The 20,178-nt window shown below is 36.6% G+C and overlaps 1 protein-coding gene across 1 annotated transcript in view; it reads right to left on the bottom strand.

Moving 5' to 3' along the window:
* The window catches only part of LOC126821450 (neuroglobin), a 78,581-nt gene that overhangs the window by 4,706 nt on the left and 53,697 nt on the right, over positions 1 to 20,178 (bottom strand). The window lies entirely within an intron of this gene.

Raw genomic sequence — 20,178 nt, 5'->3', positions numbered from 1 at the left:
ATACGTTCTAAATTTCGCCAGTACGATAAACTAAATGGCAAATATAGATATACACCGTGCCTAGTCTACTATTAATAGAAAATTCAGGTTATTTTAATCGAACTTTAGGTAATAACAAACGTAGAAAATCAATATACATAATCACTGAGAATGCAATTGTGTATTTAAATAAAATGTTGCTAGCTATAGATCCCGGCAGTTCCTCGTCTGATCTTTAAGTATCAATTTGCTTCTAATAGCCGAGAGATAATACTACATATCATTGAATATATTCACCAAAGCCTAATTGACAATAACATCAGAAGAAATTCTGGTGATTCAAAGACAAGCAGATAATGTAACCTTTCTGGTAATGGTAACAATAACACAAATGAAATCAAATTACTGACAGATTCGATCCAATTAAGATAGCGTTCCCGAAAGTACAGTATTAGACGTTCACGAAATAACGAAAAAATCCTGATCGGTAATCGGATGGGGCTTTTATTTTAGGTTGGGGTTGGGGTTTGGTGGCGTGCGATTTGAACTATAAGGGGTTCCATTCCCCATTTGTACGCGAAAAGGAGAGGGTCGCCAGTCCAAGTTCACGAGTGTTCTACGGGTCCTCTGGTTTCCTCCCAGTGCTAAAGACGCCATCGAATTATGGATACAAACCATCCATCAAAATAGCAAATAACAATACGGAACACTATTTCCAAGATAATCTAAGGCAAACCTGCTATCAAAGAAGGAATCGCTGAACATAAGTACATGCATGCTCATTTGGCATCAAATGAGCCAAACGTTTTAAGGAGCTAGGTCTCTTACTCAGTATTTTTCATAATAGTTGAAATTATAACACAATTTAGAATTCGATATTGGTCCATTTCAATCCATATTGAGGTTTTTATGTTGCCGTTAATCTGTGGGATCCTAATATCCAATATTTAAGACACAATGAACGGTTTAAAATATGGTACTTGATTCGTGTACCATACAGTTTCATAATTAATGAAGAAAGAAAAATGTATCCTAAATTACAATGCGACAGATGATAAAATAATAAAAACATATTTAGAACGGACGAAGCAGTCGTAAACGACTGTTGGTCAGTTTGGACAGTTCACGTATTTCACCGAAAATAATTGATTAGAAATTACAATTTTTGTTTTTAAAAATTGAATATAAATCACTTTATATACACTTTTATATACATTACCAATCTGATTAAAATACAGATCTATATTTAGTTTCGTTTTTAATACTTTCGTTGGCCTACACTACATGAAGATCTGACAAGTTATAGTGATGTCAAAAGACCGACTTTCGACCTATGACGTCAGACATTTGATTGACCAATCAGCATTAATGTTACTAGTGGATTAACCACAGTTCCGGGCAAAAAAAGGTCAAACACTCGATTTCAAGCAGAACACGAGTTAAATAACAAGTCTTCCAGATCCAAGTGTAGTAAAGACAAGTAAAACGAAATTTTGAACTATAAAAACGAAACGAAATAGGATCTATGTTTTAACCAGATTGATACATTACATTAATATGTGCTTTTAGAGACATGTATGGTCCCAAAAATAGAGCCATATACGCCCTTTAATTGAATAATGCATGGACCGGTCTGCATCTTGGTGTCGCTTTCTTAAAACCATGTGTGACATGAAACCAGGAGTTTGGTACGTGTGTTATTCTGAATAAGAAAGTGGGAATGTGCAGCCATTTGAGTTGCCCATGATTTACGTTGCTTGTAAACGAACACATACCGAAATCTTATTTATAGCATTTTGGTAGAACTGAAGGACAACAAGAAAAATATTCATAAAAACAATTCGCTTTAGAGAACAATACTTGCATCCATCGAGTTATACGAGTTTGCATTGTCATTAGCTCAGTGGAGTCCGTGAACACGTGGGCGTGCACGTAAAAGAACCCCTGCCATTTTGAATTCAATTTCTATCCGGGCAAAAATATTTTCCTCGTGGACACTCTATGGTGTCATTATGTCGGTTGGTGCACTAAAGTAGGATGTAAAATCCCATACCCTTTATTCATCCATTCACATTTAACGTTTAGTTACGTTTCTTGGACACCGGAAATGTAATACGTTTTTGGTTATGTTGACATTGGCTAAGCGAGTAAGACACTGGCTCACTAGCCTGGAGGTTGCAGGTTCGCTTCCGGTGTTGGCCAAGAAGTTCATCGGGATTTCCCGGCGTTGCTTGTACACATTGGCATGCACGTAAATAAGAGTAGGCCGTAGCGCAGTTGTCCGGGCAAAATTACCCTCATGGCACATTGTATGGTTGTGTCGCGTATTATAATATAGGATATGCTTTTATATCTAGGTTACATGTATTGACTTCATAGTTTTTTGGAGATATTACACAGCAAACGATCTGTGTCGTGTTTTTGTATTTAAAACATAGACAATACCGATTCGCATGAATAGCCATTCAATTAAAAGTACAGGATTATGGTCGCTTTCTTGTGGGACTTATTCACTCGTAATTCAAACGATATTACAAGTCAGCAGTCTGGAGATCTCTTGTTGTAATGAAGTTGTTAGACGCCAGAGACATCTGCGGTGTTAGATATAGCAACAAAATATAGCTGGAAGACATCATTAACTAAAGTGACATCTTGTGGCGTTCTGGTTTATTACTCGATTTTAGCGAAAAAAATGTATCAAGCAGACACACAAGGGACAAATGAAGGCTCATGGGACTGTCCATTGTCACTCAATAACATTCTGTCATGCCTCGAGCTGGTATAATGAACGCCTATATAAAAGCGCCAGGGAGGAATGGATAATTTACGTTATTGAACGCAGAATTGTGGTTCGATAAAGTCATTACGGAATGCGGCCACATCCCTTCTTTCCTGGTAACGGAGACGTGATTATCAGGTTCATTCACTGTGTGTGGAGAAAACGAAGCACGAGTGCCTCATCTTGGGTATCCTCATTTGCACAACTCAGTGGAAATCAATCAATAACAACGATGAACTGATATGATCAGTTTATCTGCTACGTTTGTTTTGTCTGCTAATGACGGGGTGAATTATTTTCAAAGCTTTTGTTAACGAGATTGCTACACGTTTTTGAATTTTACATATTGTTTCATCTATATCTTAAGACTGATAAGCAGTCGTCTACATCGACGATATTATGAGCATACATACATCTCTCAATAATTCACTTCGAATGTTTTGGGTGTTAGAGTCGTGTAATTTTACGTTAACATCTTCACCTGCTTAATTCATCAATTTTGTTCACAAATTTGGCGCCATTGCAAAATGACACAAGCATCTATGAAGAAACAGATAGTTTAATGGTTAAAACTGGATTTAAAATTATGTAATGTGTCGAAGATTATATGGACTTTTCAGTAGCGGAAGCATGATATTTGGATAGAGGGAGCTCGGTGGTCTTCCGGGGCAGATTTTGAAAACTAGAGGTGCCAAAGGTGATTTGTGTCGCATCTGAGTCAGAACATAACATTCAAATTTATCAACTACACCACCACAACCAACAAAGCACTCCAATTGTTTTGCATTCATTTATAGGACCCGTATCCCTTGGACCCCCAACTGGATCCACCTCTGGGAGCTTTTCTGTGAGCAAATAAACTTAAACCAGACGTTTGACTTATTTAAGAGACCTTCAGAAGACCCTGCACAATTAAACCGGCCAATCGATGATGCTCACAAACAATGTTCATTATCCCTCCCACGTCGACTAATTATTAATGAAGATAAAATACAATTATACTAATATTCCAAATGTGAATATATTAATCAATTGGTATATTAGTAAACCTAATATAAATAACAATAGACTAGTAACAGATCTGACCTACATAGTATGTTGGCATGGACAATAAATGTACACAGAATTATGCTAATGCAAATCAGTGCCCCCGAGATAATTTTTATGCGCCAGAGCAAGAAAAATATCGCCCACCCCTCCCACACCTGTGGATATATGGTTTCTAATTTTACCTCTGCAGAGCACGAGTAGAGCATCGGCACGAATATCGACCCTGCCGAAGTAACACAAATGATATACATATGCATAGGCCCTTAGGATATCATGGGCCCCGGAGCAATGTACCGGCTGCACCCCTACCTCTCCTAGGGTCTTGTGTTAAACATACATTATGCCAATCTGTTTCACAGAGGATTACGAAAGTCTTCTAATATCTCTGTAAAAGATGACTACCTCCAACACGTGACTTTTCATCAAGCGGCGTCAATCATTGGCTCAATGGCGCGTGCATTGTTTACATAAGACCTTACTGGTTCGGGCGGAATGGAGCCTTTTACTCATTTTAATACCCATTTACACAAAATAGGAAATAATTTTTTACCTCCAAATACGTCATACGTCTTTACTTATTTTTCTTATACATAAAAAAAAATGTTTTAGAAAAGTTAATATTTGTGGCTCATTAATCGCATCGATGTCATCCTTATCAGTGATTGTCGCGGCCTAGCGAATATTCACTGCGGATCAGTGTGATATTATGCAAGAGCTAAATCCGCTCAATGCAGGTCTTCCTTTAGGCCTGAAATGTTATATAAACTATTAATTAGACATTTATTAACAAAACAAGACCATAATCAACTCTCAATCTCTATGTAGCCGCGTGTAAAAAATCGCAATAATACGGTTATATCTCTTAGGCCATGGCAAATTAGTGTACATGATGTTACTTTGATTGCCTTGTAGGAAATTTTGAAATTGATATAACGTTATTATTGCTCTAATATTATTATAATATTAATGATAGATCGGTACATAAGAGTGTCTACAAAAATTGACAAGTATCGATTCGTTTATGATACTGAACATCATCACAAACACGCCCGTTCCTAAACAGAAAGTATTTGATTGTGATATCAATCATTTGGACACCGCTCACCATTTATTCCTACGAATTTAGTACAAAATTTATTCTTATTCTTAACCTTTCTCTTCCTTTCCCTATTCTCCCTTTTGCATGGCGTTATTTGTTGACGCTGTGGTGTAGGATTGAAGAAAAGGGCTTGGATATACATTTGATGCGGTAGGATAAGACAGTTAAGAAGTTGACTACGTTGAAATGTAGGGCGGACAGTTGCATTTTTACTTTTATGCTACTTCCAGTTTGTGTATCTTAAGATTTCTATGGTGACCTTCATACCCGTGTATCTTAAGATTTCTATGGTGACCTTCATACCCGCTTTTGAACAAGATGTTGCCACATGCTACTCCATCTGTGGTAGTAAGGGCTGGACCCAAAGAAAATCTTTGAAAATATTAGAGCTGGACAAATAGACGAGAATTAACATTAAAGTCAATGGAGAAATTAATGGCGTCCTGTGTCCATTTGTTACTTTTATGTGGTTTCAAAATCTACGCAAGTTTTATCAGCTATGACAACGAGAGTTATCTCCCTTTTATACCAAATCTCACTTACGTTGCCAGAGGATAAAAATATGCCGTGCTTGTCAAGTTTAAACTTTGTTCAGGCAAAATTAAATTTAACAGTATTAATAATTAATAAGGCGTATGCCATGGGGAATGAAATGGTCTGTTGCACTCGCCGCGTGTTCCCAGGGAATACAACAGGAACTATTTACTATTTAGACTATTATTAAATGAATATTTTGTCAGTTTCTGACAAATACATAAATATATAAACCGCTTGAATTGTTACTAATTAAAATTTGTACAGGTGGTTACATGGTATAATTATTTTGTCTCTTTCCATGAAATAAATTTAGAAATAGTTTCTAATGTGAAAATATTGTACACGGATAGATGGAAACTAGATACGAATCAGTTGTTGTTGCGGGGATTTCACTAAGGGTAGTGAGTACCACTTGAACTTTAGCTAAAGACATGTATTAATTACAATATAAAATGCCAAATACTTGTATCAAGTTTAGAATCAGATTAAAGTATAATGCTCGATCCATGATGCGGGTGACCAACTATTTCAATTCTATTATGATTTACAGTTTCCAATAGACCCTATCTCTCGTTTCGAATTCAAACGCTCTTCTTCGAGTGATTAATGTCCGCTTCCACCGATGGTGATATCGCAGACAAGTTGTCTTACTGTATTATGCTTAGCGCTCCCAGTTTCATTAACCCAGTCGGAGCAGAACAGTAGGACGTTAAACTCCATTTCATTTGTACGCTTAGCTCAAGTGCATGGGTCTTTCCTGTAGGAGGGGACCGGGGTTGGAAAGGCGCCCCTCTCTTCAAGACACATACGCTCACATGAGAGATCGAAACCACGACAAAACAGACGTGTCGGATAACCGTCTGCATTCCTGCAGAAAAACAGGCCTTATAAATAATATTTCATTTCATTCAATATATCTGTCGTTTTATTTCCAGCCATAGTTGGCATTCAAATATTAGATTTCCTTGCACTTGCTCTATTACAGTTTCTTTGTGCGGTTTGATAAATAATGTTATTTTCTTGAAAATGTTTCCAAGGCTGTCATGTACGGGTTTTAAATTACCGAGATTTTTCTTTGTAGACGTATAATTCAATTGGTTGCACAATGAGACTGGCATTTAATGGGGTGCTAGTTTGTATATCGATGACACTTTTGCGTGCAATTTTCCAGACAACAACCTGATGTAACGAGATTATTAGCTAGTGTTTGATGTTAATATATTTTCTGTGTCGGGCTGACATACTGTCTGAGCAGTGTCGTTTTGAAATCACATGCCTTTCATTTCTAAATTCTAGGGGTGGGGGCTCCTAAAGCATCCGCGTTACATCATAGGGTCTTTTATTGAGTCAAGTAGCGTGGTTTCGATTCCCCGCGTGTACGGAACAAGGAGTATTGTCGCATGTCCACCAACCTCTTTTTTTTTCTCTGGGTCCTACGGTTTCTTTCCACAGCCAAAAAGCTTTACACGAAAGCAGCAAATTATCGATATACGATTGCGCCATATGTTAGTCCCAAATGACGTAGTTTGTGTCGAGTGGACGTTAAATCTTCTCTCAGTGTTTATCAGTATACCGTTACCAGTTCATGCCTAATCTCTTTGGATGGTCTGGTTAACCACGACTCATTTCACTTTTCCTATTGCATTAGAAATTGAAGCTCTTTTAATCGGTGTGTTGAGGCGATAATGACCTCTCTTATAAATTTGTAAATGCAATGCATTCCGAGACTTGTTATGTTACAAAACGTTTTTATCAGCAATCTTGTGTCTTTACACTTTGATGTTCATTTGAGTTTAAATGGCAACATGTTCGTGCGGTTTGTGTAAGCACTGATAAACAGTTTTAAACAATTATTCACTGAAATTAGTTTTATTTGGAATTCGCGTTGTACGCCTATAACACACATGAATCAACAGATGATATTTTTCTAGGCGTGGTCAGTAAACCTCAACTATTTATATTCACTATGTAATAATACAACCTTGTGTATAATTTAATCGTTAAAGATGTATTATGTACGAGCTTAATCTGCCAATTGCATGTCGTTTTTCTTACTTCAGATCTTATTTAATATAGATAATTATTTAGACATTAGTTTACATGCCAAACCCGTAATCAACTCTCTAGAACATCTGATAAATGGGATATTAAGTGGATTAGACAATGTCTCGATTAAACGTTAACATGGAAAATCTGTTATCGTACCCAGGATACATGTCAATCGGGACCATTTTCTTGTCAAGAATTCAAATATTTATAATTTTCAATAAATATATTTTGTTTTCATTATTTTTTTTTTCTGCAAGTTTATCTTTAAATAATGCACAGAATTATACAGCTTGAAACATCAGTTGAGACGTGTTCGATTGTTTTATCTCGAGCGCTGGACTTAATTATCTCGAGATATTTTTTTTTTTTTTTTGCATGCCCTAAATCAGCCACCGTAATTTTTTTTAACTATTATAGAAACACACTCATCATCGTCAAAAACAAAAAAAAAGTTATTTCGTTATCTTGCGTTGTTTTGTTTTTGTTTTTGGGGGTTGTTTTTTTGTATTTGAAACAACTTTTACTGAATATCATGTTGGGGAATAATATATGGTATGTACACCACGATTGTCCTTGGGCGAGTAAGACAATTCTGAATGCCACTGTCTAAAAAAAAATTAATTAATCGTCTAGACGTTTAGCATCAACTTAAAGGAGTTCATATTTCCGTTAGTTGATCCTACTCTGCTGTAGGTCTATCTAAAAACATACAAATGTTTATTTTAAAGCTAATACATTTTTTGTTCTTTGGTATTCTATGATTATTGACAATGTTAAACGATTGCCTCCTAAATAAAATTTCGTTTAGGTCTGCAATGTCAAACTATAAAACAATAGTCTGCATTACTTTTCTGGTTGAAAATATTGTCATCAAAGCAGTTTGTACGGGTTACATAACGCTTTTAGAGCGCATGGTCTTATCCATGGAGGGAGCTACGGTGACTCAGTGGCTTCCTAACCTGGAGCTTCAGTGTTCGATCGGCGTGATTCCTCCTTGTCAGTGGTGCAGGACTGAGGGGTCCCGGCAAGGGACAACGTATAATCTTTCGGATAGGACAAAAACCGAAATCCCATGTACACATTAGCATGCAGGTAAAAGATCCCTTGGCCGTTTGAATTCGTTATAAGAGTAGGCAATATTGCCGCTGTCCGAACAGAATTTACTTTATATCCGGCTTCCTTTGCCCAGTCGGTACGGAACAGTGGGACGTTAAACCCAATTTCATTTTAATTCTTTTTATCCATGGACAAGATTAGATATTGAACAAGAACGCACACGGGAACCAGCATATACAATTGCAAAATGAAATGAAATGGGGTTTAACGTCCTACTCTTCTGCTCCGAACTGGGCTAATGAAGACGGGCATACGCTATACAGTGTGCTATGAGGAAAATTTTGCCCGGCCAGCTGCTCTACGGCCTACTCTTATATCGAATTCCAACTGTCAAGGGAACTTTTACGTGCACGCCAATGTGTACACGGGACCCTCCGTTCTGCATCACTGACAAGCGGGGAACCACGCCGGAAAATCTGGATGCACTTTCTCGACAAATGCAGGGATCGAACACCCGACCTCCAGGCTAGCGAGCCAGTGTCTTACCCACCGTGACCCCCTATATACAGTTGCATAAATCACATAAGTGGCATTAACATCGCAACATCTTATAATACACATAATGCAACTGTATACATATAAATACAGTTTTGTATAGCCGAAGCTACTATTATTTTGTCATAATTTTGCGGAAATGATATGTTCGTAAGTAGCTTTCTGGTGGTATAAAACTATAATATTCCTGAGTATAAGTATAACCTACATAATATGTCACATTATGACATTTAAAAATTAACTATCTACTTAACAAAATGGTTACAATGGCATTTAGTGATGGAGCTGGATATATACCCCAAAACAATTCGATGGGATGCAATTTATAACTCTTTATGAGCAACGTTTCGCCTATGATTCCCTTGTCTGTATCAAACGAATGATACAGTAATAAATAATGATGGGACATTATACACATGTAAAATCACAATAACGTAGTGAAGCATGACATTAGCTTTAAGGTAAAGTGGCCTTAATTTAAAAGAAGTAATTATATACCAAATCTCTGCACCGCATTGGAAAAGAAATGATTGCTACTATTTAATATTGAGCGACGTTTCGACTTGGCTTATCAAGCGAATGATGTAATCATGCATGTAAAAGACACGTTTGCTAGGAAACAAAACAAACGCCGTGTGGCAGCTAAGTGCGCCCAACAGTCTAGTCCAGGGGTGTCAAACATGCCGCCCGCGGTCCAGATCCGGCCCGCCAAGGGTTTAAATGTGATCCGTGGAACAAATTTCAACAAACTGACGTGTCGACAATTCTTAGAAACTAGCGGTGGAAATAATTTATTATTGTTTTCCGTTTTCAGTAAAATTGACTTCTGTACTATATACCATAGATATCTAAGTTGTGTGTAATACAGGAGAACGTTGTGTTCAATATCATTATTATTATTGTTCAATTTTTATAGGGCTACATTACACATGATGGTTTCTAAGCGCTTTGGAAACCAGTTTGGTTTGGTTTTTAGAATTCAGTCAAGTTCAAGGACGTTTGGTTATGTTTTAATTTTGTACATCTCCGGCCCACTTCATGTAAAGTTTTAGTTCATGTGGCCTCTGAATCGAAATGAGTTCGACGCCCCTTGTGAATCTTTATACTTTATAGCATCATTGGCGCGTTGACAAGAATATCACACATTCAAGGACAATAACTAATTAACAGAAATCGCAGGAAGTGTTATTCATTACAATAATCCAAACAATGAACATAATTCAAAATAGATCAAATGATAAACTTTTGCTGTTAAAGTGTATAGAAGTAATTAATGGGGGTGATTTCACAGGGCACCGTGAACAAAAATGGTTTTAAGTATGTGTAGCAAATATGACGATATAGCCTATTGAATTTTTCTGAAAAAATCGTATCAAGATATTTGACCCTTCGTAAATACTGGCTAGATATTGCCTGGGTCCCACTGGGAGTTTTTGACTCGGAATATACTACATATGGAAATTTATTAGCCTCAGGAGGCGTCGGGGAAGCATAGGGAGGCCTCGGGAGAACCGCGAAAAATTTCGATGCTTGCATGGAAATTTTCCTAATGTGATTCTGACGTAGCAGGGGAGATTCGGAGATATTCGAATCCTAGGCGAATGATTGGCAACCATTCGATGTCGGGGTTGCATCTCCGAATATTTCCGAATATCCGAGACGGTTGAAAAGCGCAATCTTCCCCGCGCTGATTTGCTGGAATTTGCATAAAGTACATTTCTTTTTGAATCGGCGACCATTTCCATAGTGCCTAGGTTCAACTGGGCATTTTCTGCCTCGGAGATGTACTAACTTCTTCAAAACATATTTAAACAGGGCTATGATCAAGGTTTGTAAGAGACATTCACACCATATTGACAAAATTGATACTTTACAATATATCTGGGATTCCCCCTTTAAGATGCTCCATTGTATGGCTTATATCTTTCTAATTGCTGGGGTTATTATATTCGACATTAATTTTCAGAAAAACATATCATATTTTAAGAGAATAATAAACTTAGGTAATTCTTCATTAATATAAAATGTTATATACATCAAATATGTATTTGTCTGGTTCTATCTGCAAAATAAATTCTCGTTACGTAAGGTCAGACAAGAATCGGGACTCAAGGGGGTGAATTTAATTGATTTTGTTCCTTCAATATCATTATTCTTTTATTTATCAGCTGTGTTAACCTTTCGGCTAATTGATATGAAATAAATGTGTGGAGATTTGGTATTTTTAGCTTCACTGGGGAATTCATATGGTTTATGGTCTTGTAATTACTAGCATGTATTCGTCTCGTCACGAAATTTTAGTTTTCTCGAATATAAGAAAAAAATGGGATGCAATTAAAGTAAATTACAGAAGAACTGTATTATATAAATCGCTCTTTCCTTAAAAATTATTAATTATTACAGACACGCACAATGATACGTTTACTTAGTCTTACCCATACCAATGATTGTTAAATATTGGTCTGGCATTCTGCTTCACCTCCATAAAACATATCTTGAGAAGACTTTATCCATCGTATGCGCCCACATGTATATAGATAACTAGAGTTTAAAGCCGAAGTCAATGAGCAAATGGGTTTCAGTGTTACCAATCAGCCAGGGTAATAAAAGACGACCATGGCTCCCACCACTGACAAAGGGAAAACAGTTAAATGTAACAATGTTATAAAGATTCCATTGGTTCCTCAAAATAAAATGTCCACTTATATCATACTAAAGTTCGCTGTGAATGAACTGTGGTTTAACGTCCTATTTCTACTCCACCCGGGCAAATGAAAACGTACGCATTCAGTGTGGCATGAGGGAAATTTTACCAGGACACTTCTTATGTCGAATTCGAACAGTCAAGAGTTCTTCTTTAACGTATATACCAACGTGTGTACACGGTACCTTGGTAGTTTATAGACCGGGGGCCCAGGGGTTCAACCTAGCTGAAAAGTATACCCATTTTCTCCTAAATGGTATCAATGCATGTATATCTAGTATCATCAGAATGTACGTCTGCGGGTATCTGGCGGTTGGTATGGTATTCCACGCTCAAATGCCATGCATTGCGGCAAACAAATTAATTTTTTAGAACACGGTAACAGTGTCCGCCAATCTAGCCTAATTGGGGGCGTGACATTTTGGGACGTGTCTGTTAGGGGTAACCCACCGCACAAACTGTCTGGCAGTGGTCATTCATAATTCCTATGGCGGTACTGAACAACTCCAAAGCTGATTTAGGTGGTACAGATTTCAGCTAATCTAGCCTAGCTATGGTCTGGAAATTAGATGACTCTTGGTAGGGATACTCCACCATTACAAATGTCTGGCAATTACATAGCTCTGTCAGGGGTGCCCCACCACTAGAAATGTCTGTCAAAGTGTTTTTGTAATACCCGAAGATGTACGGTACACTGCTGTACGAGTTTCATGTGGTACACGTTTGGGCTAATCCAGCCTTGTTGGGGGCATGACATTTTGGACGTGGAATACCACACCCACCACCAGATATCCGGCAGACTTACATTCTGATGATACCAAATATGCATGCATTGATACCATATTGGAGAAAATTGGTATACTTTTCAGCAAGATTGACCCCCTGGTCTCCCGCTCTATTATGGTTCCATCCAATGGACTAGAGGCTATACCTTACCATGCCTTTCATCATGCACCATTTACAGTGAGAAACCACACTAGCTAGAAAATCTCGAGGCAATTTCTTGGCCAATATATGGACCTTATTGAACCACCGTGGCCCCCTACCGTACGTTGTCACATTTATTATGTTTGTTATTTTCTCTTTTTGTAGCGTTTACGATGGTCTTTTTGATGGTTGCATTATTATATTACTTCATAACGTGTGACGACGAGGATTATCTTTCATATTATCTTGTGTATACAAGCTAGAACAGAACAACTGAAATTCAGAGAAAATTAATAAAATATGTTAAATCAACATGTTGCATCAAGATTGTATCAATCGCATGATAACCACAGGATGGTTGAAAATTTGATACACCCATGGGAATTATTTTCAATTGTCAATATTACATTAGTGTGGAATTAAATCAATATTTCAAATAGAATACCCACCACGGTAGGTGATAATAGTCTCGATAACTATCACTGTGGCGTCTTGAAATATCCCACCCACATGCAGGGTAATGTTTTTATTTTCAGTAGGCTGTCATATAGCTTCTGTCAATTAGATGTACAAACATATTTATTGGGGGAAAACTTCAGAACGTGTTCGATTTGTGCGTTAATCATTAAACTGGAAATTGAAACTACTTTTATTATTGTAGCAATGATAGACAGTAGAAACTAGTTATGCTATTTCTTGCCAAAACTTCAACCATTCATAACTTCGCTCACAATAAACTAATTTGACATACATTTTCAATATATTCATTTTTCTTTACCTATTTATCTATTTTAAAACTATTATTATAGCAAGAACGGCCAGCTTTAAAATGTTACATAATGCATCTTTAATCCTATACTGCACGTTTTATTACTAGACCAAATTACCATATCAGATCGATTCAATATATTAATAACTGTTTTTTACGTTTATCAATGGCCTCTTACTTCTTTAATCTTACCACTGTTTATGACAGCCTGGCTTATAGCCTTCCTTTCTAAATTAAGCGCATTAGAACAGACATTTGTTTTTTAATGTGGACAACATTTTTTAATTTCATTATCCATAGGACTATAAAATATTACTAAATAATTTCATATATGACTATTTTACGATATGGGCTGTGCGTAATGATAACACATTAAAGGTGCATTATGAAAGATTTTGATAAAGAGCTGGTCGTTCTTGCTACAAATAGTTTAAAAATAGATAATGAAAAGTGAATATATTATTGAAAACAATTTATTTAGATTACTTTATTCTGAGCAAAATTATGAGTAATTGAAGTTTTGCTCATTATAGTGTTGATTGTCATTATTATTCATTTATACATCAAATTATCAAATGTCTGTATTTTTATAATCCATTTAATTTCATGGCCATCCGATCGTCTAGAGGGTTGATTGTGGGTTTCTCATGCGAATAAATGCCCAATTGATAATCGATATAACATTTGAGGCCGAAAAAAGACCCGCAATAGGCAGATTTAGCTCTTCAATAATGCATATTTAACTTATAAAAGTTTAATTTCCCAAAATATCTACACCCTGACACAAGTATAATTTGGAAATATTCTGCTTGAAAAATATTGCACAGTCGTTTGCATATTTCGAGTTCGAGTAAAAATGATGTATCTGCGTCTCGAAATATGGGATTGTTGGAAGCCTCCAATCAGTGTTAAAGATGACATTTAGGTTTTGTAGAAATAGACATGGCATACAGGAGGGTAAATGTCGATAATGCGTAACAATAGTCCTGGGAATTTAGTACATTACTGTAAAACAGCTGTGCTCCAGAAATGCTACATGTTTTACAATAAATATCATTTCAGCTTGTTCAGTGTAATCTAGTCAGCTGATATTCTGTATAATTTTTATTGTTTTAATATGTACACTGATTCGACATTCCGAAATGAAAACATACACGTAGGAAAATACGTCATATCTGTTTTTAAATAAAATTATCAACATCGATCGACATTTGGAGTCAGATAACTTTAGAGATATATTTGGAATCAAATTACAGAATGATTCAGTATTTCAGTACCTTTAAACAACCCTAAGAAAACCAGATGTGCATGTATATCAATCACGAAGGATGCCTTTAAATTTGAATGGAATTCCTACTTTGTGGACCATGATGTATATATCCAGTAATCAAGACATCATAGAGTTCTGGGTATATTATAAAAGATGCATTATGTATGAGCTAAATCTGCCGATTGCCGGATTTTTGTTTTAGCTTTTAATGTTATAGACATTAAAATTTTGTTAACATGATAAGCCCATAATCAGCTCTCTAAATCGGATGGCAGAGATCTGCATGGATTAGAACGCGCGCCAGATTTTAAAAATTAACGATAAAATGGATAATAGAGACTTAGTCGTTAGGAATAAAGTTATTTGAATGAATTTTTTAATATATTCATTGTTCATTGTCTATTTTAAACAATTATTGCAATAGTGGCAAGCTCTCTATCTAAATCTTACGCAATGCGTCTTTAATACGTCGGGTATTTTTTTTTTTTTTTTTTTTTGTATGGTTATCACGTTTATCATACTACGGTTAGTATTGTACATTTTACCCATTGGTAGGATTTACTGTTCTAATTATTATGTACTTTAGTTTTTCCATTGTTTGGTTTCTATTGCTGACAAATGCAAATCGTTGGCTATTCGCTAAGGAAAACAGTCTCAGTTGACCGGGTTGAACCGAAAGGTTACATTTATGACGCATTTTGGAATATTCTGCAGTTATTTGGTATCTATACCGGAGTGATAAATTTTGTTTTATTTTTTACATCGGAGTACTAATTTTTTCTGTTTTCTTTACATCTGGGTAGTCAAATTGTTTTGTTGGTTGTTTTTTTTACATCAGAGTAGTAAGTATTGTTTCTTTTTTACATCTGAGTGAATTTTAAAGATACATTATGGAAGATAAAATAAAGAGCTGGCAGTTCTCGCTATAATAGTTAAAAACTAGATAATGTAAAGGCAATTTGCTGAAAATTTTAGTCAAATTTATCCACTATTAACCGAAAATTAAGCGATTGAAATTTTGGTCTAGCCTCGATCATCATTACTAAAGTCTGTACGATGAAAAACAGTCTCGATCATCCATTTCATGATACAATTATGAATGGAAGTCGAGCAGCAAATGGGATCATAATCCAGTAAATATTGCAGGCTAGCGATGCCATCGAGAGTTGATTATGGTCTGGATGAGTTAATTAATGTCTAATTAATAATTTAGATAACATTTCAGGCCTAAAGAAAGACCTGCAATTGGCAGATGTAGCTCTAGCATAATGTATGTTTAAATTTTGTTGAAATTTATTGAAAATTGCAGTCGTTGAAGATTTTGTTATGAAAATCAACCAAGGTCTATTGACTATATTTCATACCCGGCAAATAATCAGTTATGCCATTTCATTTTATAACGATTAATAACAGGAGTACTATACAAACCCAAGCCAATGTCAATAAACGGTTCTTCTCGGCATTATAAAAAAAACGGCATGTGCATGTAATTAATATACCCTCGCGGAAAGATAGCTAGGCGACTAGGAGTTAGCATCGAGGAAAGATGGATAGGCAACTAGTATACGTTCAGGCGCTTATTTTTAAACCAGTTCAAAATCGCCGGGTCGTGTTGTGTTCACAGTTTAACTATTCTGACGTACTGCGCATGGCCAAACAGGCTGGAGCCGTTTTTTTAAGCCAACCCGTTCAGACGGCCAAGATGAACCAATTTAAAATAAAAGGCCTTCTCGAAGACAGGTCGCGAGCTGAGGTTTTTAAACTTGTTTTTTTTCCCTCACATATGCGTTCAGACGACAAAGTTAAACTGGTTTAACGATACCCAAGGTTTTTAAACCAGTTCAACTTAAGCGTCTGAGCGGGCTATATGAGTTTGAAAAACCCGAATGAGTTGATTGATAAGTTCTAACGGATAATATGAGTGCTGCGCAAATCCAAGCCAATGTCAATAAACAATTTTACTCGGCATAATTAAAAAATCGGCATGTGCATGTAATTAATATAGCATCGCGGAAAGATGGTTAGGCAACTAAGAGTTAATAAAACCCGAATGAGTTGATTGATAAGTTCTAACTTTACAAATAAATAAAGTCTGCCACTATTTATCTATAAAAACATTGACTGACATGTGTATATTTATATATGCTAACTGATCTGTAACATGTTCAAGTACGTATATAAATTAAACCGTTAACTTCGGCTGATGGGGTATGTTTTGTTCGACATCATATTGCTAGAACAGACTGACATGATTTACTTTACTGTCCGTCAGATTCTTTTAAAATATAAAATGTAACCCGTATTTGGCGTTTCATAACGAAAACGCATTCATTTCTAGATGGAGACTGTTCTTTCCTTATTTTATAATTTGAGTCATCGGTACATGAAGACAGAGAAACGGTTAATCAAGAGCATTTATATGTCCTGTAACAGCGAGTAAAACAAACTGCTGGTGAGGACCACAAACAACTGACCGGTCGGAAAATCCCGGGCAAAATGAGTGCACTAAAACTAGTTTTCGACCATTCCGTAACTAGTTTCATGCTAGTTTCACTGTTACGACTAGTTTCAGACGACGAGCGTGTAGTTACGATTCCGAACAACCTGTGTTGCCAGTTTCTATCTGCCTATGATCGTAGGCGAAGTAAGCTCGCACTTGTTACTGATTTTCGATACTTTTGTTGTGTCGTAGAGCTAATGGATAATAATAGTCACATTATATTATGTAGGTATAAATTTACAAACATAAATGTTATGTCAGATGTGTTGCAAAGGAGTCATTTTATTTTGTCCCAGGCAGTCATGCTATTATATTTTCATCGATTACGGTATTTGCGTCTTACGGAATACCAATGGTTTTAAATTCTAAATTCCAATCCATGAGGCGGCCTCGGGGTAGTGAAGGTTCATTTGTGATTTCCATGTACGTTCATCAAAACATTATAATAGTTGCAATAGGTGTTTCTATCACACAGCTTACCGCGAGTGCCTTAATTCTGCTTTGCGTGGTAGTAAATGGTTAAATTAAATCTGAGTTGCAATTGATTTATTGTGATAATAACCATTGCTTTCGGTTAATAATTTATTACCGTCAATCTTTCTAAGCACTTTCTTAAAAAAATACACAAATACAACACACGCCAGACTCCATGCTCGTAGCTAGCGCAAGCCCCACCCCCACCCCCACAAATACAACACACGTCATACTCCATGCTCGTAGCTAGCGCAATCCCCCCCCCCGGGAAAAATCTGCCTCCGTTATGTCGCTTGGTTTCATGAGCGCCTCGGCAATCATGTCGTCTTATATGAGGTGCCTCACGATTAACAACACAACTTGATTGACGGGGCGGCCAACAAAACGGCGTGATCCGTGGGGTGCCTTATCCCGAGGGGACGTATAATGATTGTCGGGTATCCCATAATGCATAATGCCGTGTGAGATTGATTGGGCGTCCACGACTTGATCAATGGGACGTCCAAAACGGCATGACTGGTGGGGTGCCTCATTCCCCCCCCCCCAACATTTTTGGGCTAGCTACGGGCCTGTACTCACCTGCGTTTATGATACGTTTTACAGTTTTATTTGCTCTAGGTAAAAAGTAGGAAGTTTCGAGTGGATGTTAATATGAAGGCCGCCTATTATAAACAAAACGTGAAGGCCGCTTTCTTGGCTCCAATTAGTACAATCCCAAATGTCACCTACAGAGTTCAGAGAACTTTAGTATTTATCGATCAAATTGTAAATCCGGTCGGTACTCAATCACGAAACCCTAATTAAAATTCTGGATACCAACACTTATGATTTATTCAATGTGTTCACGTCAATGATACGCATGCTTGGGACAAGCTTTTCCTTCATAGAATTTGGTATGACAATGACCTAATACAGCACCACCCAAAACCCATACATAGATACTTTATATAATAACTAGCATTGAACTCGTATTAATACTAAATATTCAATTATACACATGACGGATGACCTGGCCTGTCGTCGCATCTGACCTTCCATGTTTGTTTTTTTACGCATTGGCGTCTTAGAATGCGACTTGATATCCTTATATCAACTAGATCGCTGATCTGTTTGAAATTCGTTATTGTCATGATAATCACCAATAGCTTGTAAATGCAATCGAATATGATTCATTTCCCTGGAAATTCCCATTCTATGTCATTTCCGAAAATTCCACGTCTACTGTGACGACCTCTCTTTATTAATCAAGGACAGCCAATATATTCGTTTTGATAATACGATGTATAACAATCTACTACTTTAAATGGCGATAAAAATTACCTGATGCATATCAACATTTATCATTAGAAAGCATAACTGAATCACGCGATGATCATGCGTGCTAAGCAGCGACAACCCGTTGTACGATAAGAGCGAATAGAGAAGTTAATTGTGAAGTGTAAGCTCTGGTATAACGAGGACGGGTGATTTATTGTACAACAATTGATTATCATCTGTAACATAATATTGAAAAAATGGAATCTAAGCTAACTGTATCCCTTTCACCTTCAGAGGAAGTGGGAAGCCTCTAAACCGTCTTCAACCAGTAGATGTAACGTGAGTCTTTGTACTGCACGCGAAGAACAAGGTACCACGTTTTGACGGGTATTTCACTTGACGAAACAAAGAAGCCTTAGAAATGTGGGAATTATTGTGGTGGTATTTTGAAAGTACTAAAATAAACGAAAAACAACCGCCGTCCAGCATTTTTGCTTTAACAGTAATAGGGAATCGGTCCAAATAAAATTGTATTTCTTACACGAAAGGAGTCTTTATATAAATTGTTTTTAGATTTGTTTAAATAGTAATGTTTGAATGAGTGGATGTTTTGGTATCCGCTCGAAACACTCAATACGTTATATACACAGCCCAGCGCTCACTTGTTACATAGTTCCCACGAACGCACAACAGTACTCAATTTTAGCGCCATTTATGTCTATCTTCCTATTTGGTATATTTGTTTTCCGTGAGTAAAGTTGTATTTCTACTCAAGTAGTTTAAATATAGGTCCGCGGTTGTTGATTTACGCGTAGTTCTTAATTGAATGAAATGTAAACCCTTGTTTGTCTACTGGTTTGCCTGCTTTCATTTCTAGCAACGTGAAGCAAAATCGGGTAAAATGTTTGTCTGTCTTTATAAATCAATGTGTTTTTGATGGCGTAATTCTAAATTATTGTGTAATTGATTATTATCAAGACGTCTATTTAACCTCTGTCAATCAAAGTCAATCTGCGAGAGAAGAATAGCCAGCTGGGAACTGGTCGATGGATGCTTACTGTGCGGATTGGAAGGATCGTTTTTATGGTGATTTCAATAAAACTGATCACAGTTTTTAAATTGTTCAGTGTAAATTTGTAAATGTTGATTCGGCGCTAACCAGCAATATAACGT

This window comes from Patella vulgata, chromosome 5 (genome assembly GCF_932274485.2).
Source record: "Patella vulgata chromosome 5, xgPatVulg1.2, whole genome shotgun sequence".
Lineage (NCBI taxonomy): Eukaryota > Metazoa > Mollusca > Gastropoda > Patellidae > Patella > Patella vulgata.
Note: the sequence above shows the minus strand (reverse complement) of the source record. Positions and strands in the feature narration are given on the sequence as shown.